The sequence below is a fragment of the Budorcas taxicolor genome, chromosome 9 (genome assembly GCF_023091745.1).
Source record: "Budorcas taxicolor isolate Tak-1 chromosome 9, Takin1.1, whole genome shotgun sequence".
Classification (NCBI taxonomy): Eukaryota; Metazoa; Chordata; class Mammalia; order Artiodactyla; family Bovidae; genus Budorcas; species Budorcas taxicolor.
In genome coordinates this window covers 60,678,787-60,690,041 of record NC_068918.1, presented here as the reverse complement: position 1 = coordinate 60,690,041, position 11,255 = coordinate 60,678,787, and positions in this window count along the sequence as shown.

Here is an 11,255-nt window from a genome sequence, read left to right as displayed (position 1 = left end):
TCCCAGCAATCTTGATTCCAGGTTGTGCTTCATCCAGCTCAGCGTTTCTCATGATGTACTCTGCATAGAAGTTAAATAAGCAGAGTGACAATATACAGCCTTGATGTACTCCTTTTCCTATTTGGAACCAGTCTGTTGTTCCATGTCCAGTTCTAACTGTTGCTTCCTGACCTGCATACAGATTTCTCAAGAGGCAGGTCAGGTGGTCTGGTATTCCCATCTCTTTCAGAATTTTCCACAGTTTCTTGTGATCCACACAGTCAAAGGCTTTGGCATAGTCAATAAAGCAGAAATAGATGTTTTTCTGGGACTCTGTTGCTTTTTCCATGATCCAGTGGATGTTGGCAATTTGATCTCTGGTTCCTCTGCCTTTTCTAAAACCAGCTTGAACATCTGGAAGTTCATGGCTCACGTATTGCTGAAGCCTGGCTTGGAGAATTTTGAGCATTACTTTACTAGCATGTGAGATGAGTGCAATTGTGCGGTAGTGTGAGCATTCTTTGGCATTGGCTTTCTTTGGGATTGGAATGAAAACTAACCTTTTCTAGTCCTGCGGCCACTGCTGAGTTTTCCAAATTGGCTGGCATATTGAGTGCAGCACTTTCACAGCATCATCTTTCAGGATTTGAAATAGCTCCACTGGAATTCCATCACCTCCACTAGCTTTGTTCCTAGCGATGCTTTCTAAGGCCCACTTGACTTCACATTCCAAGATGTCTGGCTCTAGGTGCGTGATCACACCATCATGATTATCTGGGTTGTGAAGATCTTTTTTGTACAATTCTTCTGTGTATTCTTGCCACTTCTTAATATCTTCTGCTTCTGTTTTCAAAGCACTGTTAAAATACCAAGGAATGGGAAGTGGCCAAAATCCTGGAAATCTCTGACCCTTCCCCAAAACAGTTGGAATAACCTGCCCACTCATTAGCATATTAAATTACCCAGCCTATAAAAACTAACACTGTCACATTTCAGGGCTGCACTCGCCCTTTGCAATGGCCCACACTCTTGTCTGTATCTGATTAAATCCACTTCTTGCCTATCACTTTGTGGAATAATCTGAATTCTTTCTGTAATGAGACATCAAGGACCTGAGCTTCATTAGGTTCTGAAACCAGGTACCATGGGTTTTGACTGGGTTTGAGTCTCAGCCACGTGGGTTTGAGTCCCAAACTGGGTTTTGGCTGGGTTCAAGTCCCAGCACATGGGTTCAAGTCCCAATCTGTGGTTAATGGTTTCACAACTAGACAGTAGCTCCCACTCCATGACCACTGCAGCTAGAGAAAAGCCCGAGCAGCAACCAGACCCAGTACAGTAAAAAATAAATAAATAAATAAAATTATATATATATATAAACTTTATGGCAAAGAAAAAGTTGCTATTATACATGAAGAATAAAGCTGAAGAAAAGGAAGTACTTTATAAGAGTTTATTTGTGGCATTCTGAAATACCTAACCACAGGAAGCTGTAAAGTGTCTATGAATTATGATTATTATAGATCAAACATCTTTTGAGAATGATTTAAATACAGTCCTGTGTATAGTCAGAAGCTGTATGACATGTTTCCCTTCTAGATCTGTAAGCAGATGGTTAGAGAGTCCCTGAAGAAAGAGAAGCAGAATGGCTTCTTGACATAAGAGAACTCAGTTTTGGCTTAAGCCTAAGTCATTTTGTGATCTGTAGGGGCCTGGAATGCAAAAGTAGGAAGTTAAGAAATACCTGGAGTAACAGACAAATTTGACCTTGGAGTACAGAATGAAGCAGGGCAAAGGCTAATAGAGTTCTGCCAAGAGAATGCACTGATCACAGCAAACACCCTCTTTCAACAACACAAGAGATAACGCTACACGTGGACATCACCAGATGGTCAACACTGAAATCAGATTGATTATATTCTTTGCAGCCAAAGATGGAGAAGCTCTATACAGTCAGCAAAGAACAAGACCGGGAGCTGACTGTGGCTCAGATCATGAACTCCTTATTGCCAAATTCAGACTTAAATTGAAGAAAGTAGGGAAAACCATTCAGGCATGACCTAAATCAAATCTCTTATGATTATACAGTGGAAGTGACAAATAGATTGAAGGAATTAGATCTGATAGACAGAGTGCCTGAAGAACTATGGACAGAGGTTCATAACATTGTACAGGAGGCAGAGATCAAGAACATCCCCAAGAGAAAGAAAAGCAAAAAGACCAAATGGTTGTTTGAAGAGGCCTTACAAACAGTTGTGAAAAGAAGAGAAGTGAAAAGGAAAGATATACCCATTAGAATGCAGAGTTCCAAAGAATAGTAAGGAGATATAAGAAAGCCTTCCTCAGTGATCAATGCAAAAAGAGGAAAAGAATATAATGGGAAAGGCTAGCATGGAGGGACCTGGTAGACTGCAGTCCACGGGGTCGCAAAGAGTTGGACACGACCGAGTGACTTCCCTTTCACTTTTCACTTTCATGCATTGGAGAAGGAAATGGCAACCCACTCCAGTGTTCTTGCCTGGAGAGTCCCAAGGACGGGGGAGCCTGGTGGGCTGCCATCTGTGGGGTTGCACAGAGTCGGACACAACTGAAGTAACTTAGCAGCAGCAGCAGCAATCTCTTCAAGAAAATTAGAGATTCCAAGGGAATAGTTCATGCAAAGATGGGCACAATAAAGGACAGAGATGGTATGGACCTAACAGAAGCAGAAGATATTAAGAAGAGGTGGCAAGAATACACAGAACTATACAAAAGAGATCTTCACGACCCAAATAATCATGATGATGTGATCACTCACCTAGAGCCAGACATCCTGAAATGTGAAGTCAAGTGGGCCTTAGGAAGCATCACTAGGAACAAAGCTAGCAGAGGTGATGAAATTCCAGTTGAGCTATTCAAATCCTGAAAGATGATGCTGTGAAAGTGCTGTACTCAGATGCCAGCAAATTTGGAAAACTCAGCAGTGGCCAGAGGACTGGAAAAGGTCAGTTTTCATTCCAATCCCAAAGAAAGGCAATGCCAAAGAATGCTAAAACTACTGCACAATTGAACTCATCTCACACTAGTAAAGTAACACTCAAAATTTCCCAAGCCAGGCTGCAGCAATACGTGAACTGAAAACTTTCAGATGTTCAAGCTGGATTTAGAAAAGCCAGAGGAACCAGAGATCAAATTGCCAACATCCGTTGGATCATGGAAAAAGCAAGAGAGTTCCAGAAAAACATCTGCTTCTGCTTTATTAACTACACCAAAGCCTTTGACTGTGTGGATCACAACAAATGGTGGACAATTCTTTGAGAGATGGGAATACCAGACCACTTGACCTGCCTCTTGAGAAATCTGTATGCAGATCAGGAAGGAACAGTTAGAACTGGACATGAAACAACAGACTGGTTCCAAATAGGGAAAGAAGTACATCAAGGCTGTATATTGTCACCCTGCTTATTTAACTTCTATGCAGAGTACATCATGAGAAACGCTGAGCTGGATGAAGCACAACCTGGAATCGAGATTGCTGGGATAAATATCAATAACCTCAGATATGCAGATGACACCATCCTTGTGGCAGAAAGTGAAGAAGAACTAAAGAGCCTCTTGATAAAATGAAAGAGGAGAGTGAAAAAGTTGGCTTAAAGCTCAACATTCAGAAAACGAAGATCATGGCATCCAGTCCCATCACTTAATGGCAAATAGATGGGGAAACAGTGGGAACAGTGTGGCTGACTTTATTTTTTGGGGCTCCAAAATGACTGCAGATAGTGACTGCAGCCATGAAATTAAAATCACTTGCTCCTTGGAAGAAAAGCAATGACCAACCTAGAGAGCATATTAAAAAGCAGAGACATTGCTTTGCCAACTAAGGTCCATCTAGTCAAAGCTGTGGTTTTTCCAATAGTCATCTATGGATATGAGAGTTGGATTATAAAGAAAGCTAAGTGCTGAAGAATTGATGCTTTTGAACTGTGGTGTTGGCAAAGACTTTTGAGAGTCCCTTGGACTGCAGGGAGATCCAACCAGTCCATCCTAAAGGAAATCAGTCCTGAACATTCAGTGGAAGGACTGATGCTGAAGCTGAAACTCCAATACTTTGGCCACCTGATGTGAAGTACTGACTCATTGGAAAAGACCCTGATGCAGGGAAAGATTGAAGGTGAGAGGAGAAGCAGATGACAGAGAATGAGATGGTTGGATGGCATCACCGACTCAGTGGACGTGAGCTTGAGTAAACTCTGGAAGTTGGTGATGGACAGGGAGGCCTGGTGTGCTGCAGTTCATTGGGATCTCAAAGAGTTGGACACGACTGAGCGACTGAACTGAACTGAGGCTTGGCTGCAATGTGGTTTGTACTCAAGTCACGCAGAATGCTTGCCCTTAAACAGGTCTCAGAAATCACGGATCTTAAGGAAAGTAAGGGCATGCAAGACTAAAGGAATAGCAGGCAAGAAACAATAGTTGAGCCTTAAAACACAAGTCCTAGTTCCTCCTCAAAGGAGGGGGAACATAACAATCTGATACTGTTTTTGAGTTCTGGAGGAACTAAGACCCCCTACCCAGTGGAGGACAGAATAACAGTGACCCTCCAGAGTTCCGTCTACTACAGCTTGGACCTATTGACCTGTGCCCCAATTATTTTCTGAATTTTCCTCTGCTCAAGTCCCCTCATGGATATGCCAATACTGCTGCTGCTGCTGCTAAGTCGCTTCAGTCATGTCCGACTCTGTGCGACCCCATAGATGGCAGCCCACCAGGCTCCCCCATCCCTGGGATTCTCCAGACCAGAACACTGGAGTGGGTTGCCATTTCCTTTTCCAATGCATGAAAGTGGAAAGTGAAAAGTGAAAGTGAAGTCACTCAGTCGTGTCCGACTCTTAGCGACCTCGTGGACTGCAGCCCACCAGGCTCCTCCGTCCATGAGATTTTCCAGGCAAGAGTACTGGAGTGGGGTGCCATTGCTTTCTCCAGAATATGCTAATATTCTTAGTTTAAAACTTCCTCAGTTTTCCTGTTTGGGGAGACACTGTTTTAAGAGAGATTCCCAGTGTTTTCCTTGCTTGCTGCAAATAATAAACCCTTCCTTCTCCCAGTCTTTGGTTTGGATGTGTCCTAGGGGGTTTTTTTGTTTGTTTTTTAAATATTAATTTATTATTTATTTGGGGCTTCCTGGGGGGCACTTTGTTGTTGTTCAGTTGCTAAGTCATGTCAGATTCTTTGCAACTCCATGGATTGCAGCAGGCTAGGCTTTCCTGTCCCTTCATATCTCCAGGAGTTTGCTCAAATTCATGGCCATTGAGTTGGTAGTGCCATCCAACCATCTCATCCTCTGTCACCCCCTTCTTCTCCTGCCCTCAATCTTTCCAGCATCAGGGTCTTTTCCAGTGAGTCAGCTGTTTGCCTCAGGTGGCCAAATCAGGTGGCACTAAAGACATAAGAGTTGCACATTCAATCCCTGGGTCAGGAAGATGCCCCAGAGGAAAGGGTGGAAACCCACTCCCATATTCTTGCCTGGAGAATCCCATGGCAGGCTACAGTCCATGGAGTCACAAAGAGTCGGACATGAATGAAGTGAATTAGCGTGAACAATGCTTAGCTATGTCTCTTGGAATCTTATTTGTGGCATGGATGTGGGATCTAGTTCCCCAGCCAGAGATAGAACCTGGACCCTTTGCACTGGTAATGCAGAGTCTTACCCACTGGACCACCTGGGAAGTCCCTGGTTATGTCTTTTGGCTCAGTACTTGTGAAAAGACAAATCCAGTTTTCAGGTAACAGTTCTGTTGTTCTATGATACTGTCTCTAATAACAGGATATTTATTTCCCCAACTTTAACATCTTATAAATCTGGTGGGAAGGAGTTATAATATCAGATATAGACATGCTTCTTGCAACTATCCATCATCAAGCCCTGTTCACATATGCAGCAAGAATAAGTATGCCTTTCTTTAACTTCTTGCTAAGGCTTCGGCTTCCAGATTCATTGGAGTTACTTACTAATTTGTCTGATAAACCTTTATTATATATATACTATGTGCTAGATTTGTGAAGATTATGAAATAACTTATTAAATCTTTTCCTATATAACAGATTTTGAGTGGCCTAGTCAAAAGCAACACTAGTGGCACATAACCTTGATGAGAAAGGATAGATAATACACACAAAAAACTAAACAAGCATCCTTTTGCCATCTAGGACCAGGGTCAGCAGATTTTTTCTGTAAAACCAACCAGACTGTAAATATTTTCAGCTTCTCAGGGCCATATCGTCTTTGTTGAAACAATCTATAGAGTTGCAAAGAGTCAGACATGACTGAGCGACTTTCACTTTTTTAAATGTATTTTGTTGCAACTACTTAACTCTCCATTACAATGTGAAAGCAGCCACTGATAATAGATAAATTAATGAATGTGGCTGTGTTCCAATAAGGGCATCCCAGGGGTGCTATTGGTAAAGAATCTGCCTGCCAATCCAGGAGACATAAGAGACAGGGGTTTGCTCCCTGGGTCAAGAAGATCTCCTGGAGGAGAGCATGGCAAACCACTCCAGTATTCTTGCAGTCCATGGAGAATCCCATGGACAGAGGAGCCTGGCAGGCTATGGTCTATAGATTCACACAGAGTTGGACCCTACTGAAGTGTGTGCTAATAAAATTTTATTTATGGACTTTGAAACATGAATTTCACATAATTTTTATGTGTCACAGAATACTATCTTTTTTATCTGTTAAAAACCATTTAAAATATAAAAACCTTACTTAGCTTGCATACCATGCAAAAACAGGCTATGGACTGTAATATGTCAATCTCTGACCAGTGAAATTGGTATTGATGAAAGAAGTTACAATTGTAGATAATTACAAAGGATGCAGGCAATATAATATTAAAATAAATTTAAAACTAAATGTTAAATAGGGCTTCTCAGATAGCTCAGTTGATAAAGAATCCGTCTGCAATGCAGGAGACCCCAGTTCAATTCCTGAGTAGGGAAGATCCCCAGGAGAAGGGATAGGCTATGCATTCCAATATTCTTGGGCTTCCCTTGTGGCTCAGCTGGGAAAGAATCTGCCTGCAATGCCGGAGACTTGGGTTCAATCCCTGGGTTGGGAAGATCCCTTGGAGAAGGAAAAGGCTACCCACTGTAGTATTCGGGCCCAGAGAATTCCATGGACTATAGTCCATGGGGTCCCAAAGAGTCAGACATGACTGAGCAACTTTCACTTTCAAATGTTAAATATTGGGAAGATGATACAGTGTATCTAAATGAAACAGACCTAGCTCTCCTTAGATAGGTAATTTCAGCAATTGGTAGATGAGGAATCTGAACAACTGAGTATGAAAAGATAAAAAATAAAGACATGATCCCTTCAGGTTTGTCATAGTTCTTAGCCTTATGTTGTCTGGAAGTTGAATTGTTTCCCATACAACTGTCTATGCTGCTGCTGCTGCTAAGTCGCTCCAGTCGTGTCCGACTCTGTGCGACCCCATAGACGGCAGCCCACCGGCCTCCGCCGTCCCCGGGATTCTCCAGGCAAGAACACTGGAGTGGGTTGCCATTTCCTTCTCCAATGCATGAAAGTGAAAAGTGAAAGTGAAGTCTCTCAGTTGTGCCCGACTCTTAGCGACCCCATGGACTGCAGCCTACCAGGCTCCTCCATCCATGGGATTTTCCAGGCAAGAGTACTGGAGTGGGTTGCCATTGCCTTCTCCGACAACTGTCTATACTTGGCTTCTATTTTTTATTATTGTTATTGTTGTTTAAGTAACTGACCTGTATATTAATCATGGTTTCCTAGAGTAACAGAAGCATTAGGGAAATTATGTATATATATAGACAGTATCAAGAAGCAGTCAGCAAGTCAGCGTCTTAGTCTGCTTGGGCTGTCATATCAAAACACAGTAGACTGTGTAACTTAAACAACATAAGTTAATTTTCTTGTAGTTCTAGAGACTGGAAGTCCCAGATAAAAGTCTGGTAGGGTTGGTTCCTAGTGAGAGCTCTTTTCCTGGCTTGTAGATAGTCTCCTTATTGCTGTGTCCTCACATGGCCTTTCCCTGGTGTGTGTACTGAGAGGGAGTGTAATCACCTTCTTTTATATAGGCAATAATCCCATTGGCCCAGGCCCCAACTGCATGACCTCACCTAAACCTAATTACCTCCCAAAGGCCCCATCTCCAAAGACTATCACACTAGGGGTTGGAGTTTCAATATATGAATTTGGGGAGGATGCGAATATTTAGTCTGTAATATAGGGTAAAACATTTACCTTTCCCCTGGGGAGTTGATGCTTATTTTTACTCACACAGTTATCCTGGCTTCAGAGGCCACCATTCATCCTTTAATGCTCTGATCCAAACCTCAACTGGTAGCATAAGTAGTGAAATGAATTTATCTATTGACTACTTTGTAGAAGCTGAGTAATATTATTGTGGTTAATTGTAGAGGACATGGATTGTGAAATAAGATCTCCTCTCAGTTCTCTGAGGACTCTAGTAGGAGTCTAGCTTAGATTGCTGTGCCAATGACTAATATCAGATTGCTGTTAATCAGGGTTTCTCAGCCCTGTCTACACAATGGAATCATAGAGCAGGAGTGGGGCATGAGAAAGGGTGAAAAATACCAATGCGTTAGCCCACCTCCTGAGTCTAGTTTGGTTGCTTTGGTTCAAGGATTGAAGCTTCAGTATTTTTAAATTGTAATGTGCAGCCTCAGAGGTGCAGACTGTGGTCCTACCATCCTACATTGGCCTATGCAAAATTGTCCACTACCTGCTGTGAATTTTAAGGTTTAATGTGTGGCTGTATAGCAAGGGGACAAGCAATAGTTAATTAGAAGAGCTCTTTGACTCTCTAGAGAAAATAAACAAGATCGTATTTAAAAACAAAACAGTGTGCACCAATGTGCACAGCAGCATTTTTGACCATAGCCAAAGGTGGAAGCAATGCAAAGGTCCATCAACAGATAAATGGATAAACAAATTGTGGTATATATACAAAATGGAATATTATTCAGCCTTAAAAAATTATGAAATTCTGATATATGCTACAAAAATGAATGAACCTCAAAAAACATGCTGAGTAAAATAAGCCAGACACAAAAGGACAAATATTGTATATTCATAGAGAAAAGAAAATAGATTTGGGGGAATGGTTAGTTGGTATTTAATGAGTATTTAACAGATTTTCTTTTAGGGATGATGGAAAAGTCCTAGAAATGGATTGTGATAATGGTTATACAACACTGTGAATATATTGATACTTAATGTCAATGAATTGGATATTTGTGTGCATGCTCAGTCGCTCAATCATGTTTGACTTTTTGTGACTCCATGGACTGTAGCCTATTAGGCTCCTCTGTCCATGGGATTTTCCAGGCAAGAATACTGGAGTGAGTTGCCACTTTCTCCTTCAGGGAATCTTCTCAAACCGGGGATTGGACCTGCATGTCCAGCATTGGCAGGTGGATTCTTTTACTACTGAGCTACCTGCGAAGCCCCAGTTGGGCACTTGAAAAGGTTTACATGGTACATTTTTTTATTATGTATATTTTATCACAATAAAACAAGACGAAATAAAACCTCTTCTTTATAGGTGTGATACTTCTAAATGAAAATGGAAGCTGCTGTATAATTAGTATAAATAGTAAAAAGAATCAGCAACAGTGAAAGAGAAATCCCATTTAAAAAGGGTTTTTTAGAATGTTATCAACAGCCTGAAGTCACTAGGAAATTATATCTTTACATGACATTTTTCAATCTTTTAAATATCAGTATGTGTGTCCAAGCCTTTTAAAAGAAAAATAATGCTTTTTCTGTTTAGAATGTATTTTTTCTGAAAAAATTTGAAGTCAAAATTAACGTTTGAAAATGAAAGCAATGACAATGTCTTCAACTAAATTTGGCATCACTATAGTTTTAGACACAACAGTATTAAGTGTATAGTTCTCAGCCTTAAAGATTATCAACCAATGATTAGCATAATATTGGAACGGGTGCTATAAAGGATGAAGATTATCATGCTTTTGAAATTTCTGACTCATGCTATATAGTCTGCCATAAAGAGCAATATAAAAAGGGATTTGTTCAGACCAAAGAAAATCATATAATTAGTTCTTTCAGTGATATTAAGAAGTGCTTGTAATAAGATAATGTCCTTCTTGTAAATCAACCGTCACCGGTTCCCTTTTTATTCCATGACAACGAATGCAAAATGTTACTCAAATTCAGATAACGTGTCTTTCTTTGCTTGCTATTAACTTGATTAATCCCTTTCTCACAGCTCCAGCTCTCTCTCTCTCTCTCTCTCTCTCGTATTTCTCTGCCTCTTTCCCATATGAAATCTTTTCTCAAGGTAACATATTCCCAGAAATCATAATGAATGTAATGGAATAAAAACGTAACTCATGATTTCAACATTTGCTTTTGCCAACACGTCTTTGGCTATAGATCAGCAGTATGAGGCTATGGAGTGCAGGTTAACAGGGCATTAGAAAGTGCTTCTTCAAGCTGTTTACCAAACCCCACCTGCAGGTGGGATTTTTTGCTGTGTTAAAAGTTTAGAGTTGACTGAGTGAATGTGGGAAGAAATGGAAATAGTCAAAAACATTCAGGTTTATAAGACTTCTACAGGATGTCTTGGAGTCCTGCCCTCCCATTGTTAAATTCCCCTCCGCATCTCTCTCCCACATCAAGGTAGCTTGCCTCAGAGCTCAAAGGCTTTTGTGAGTGACCTTCTCTCTCTGTTCCTCTCTTCTAACATAACTAAGGAATTTTAGAAGCTTCCCTTTTCTTTCTTGCTTCCTTTGGGCCTTGGAAAATCTTCACCTGAGTAGCTGGGGCTACATTTTGGGGAGGTATTTTCCTACTGGTCAGAGTTGAACGTCACGAATGGGTTTTGGCTTAGAAGCAATGCCATCCACAAGGAGCTGTGTCCAATGATTGAGCCACGTTGCAGTCATATGACCCAATCATTCATTTGTTGGTTCAATGTGTACTTCTGTGTTTATTTACTGAATGGCTGCTATATGCCAGGCAGTGTTTTATAGGCTAGGTGTAAACCAGGTGGGAATTGTTGCTCTTGTGGAACTCATATTCTACATGAATAGAATAGAAATAGAAACAGGTAACAAATCAACAAGTAAAATGTAAAGAACATAAAGGATGTTAGATGGTGATAAGAACCAAGAAAAACAATAACAAAGCAGAGAAGAAAGAGAGAGAATGCACAGTATTAAAGTAGCGAGAGAAGATCTTTCTGAGGAGGTAGCACCGGAATAAAGATCTGAAGGAG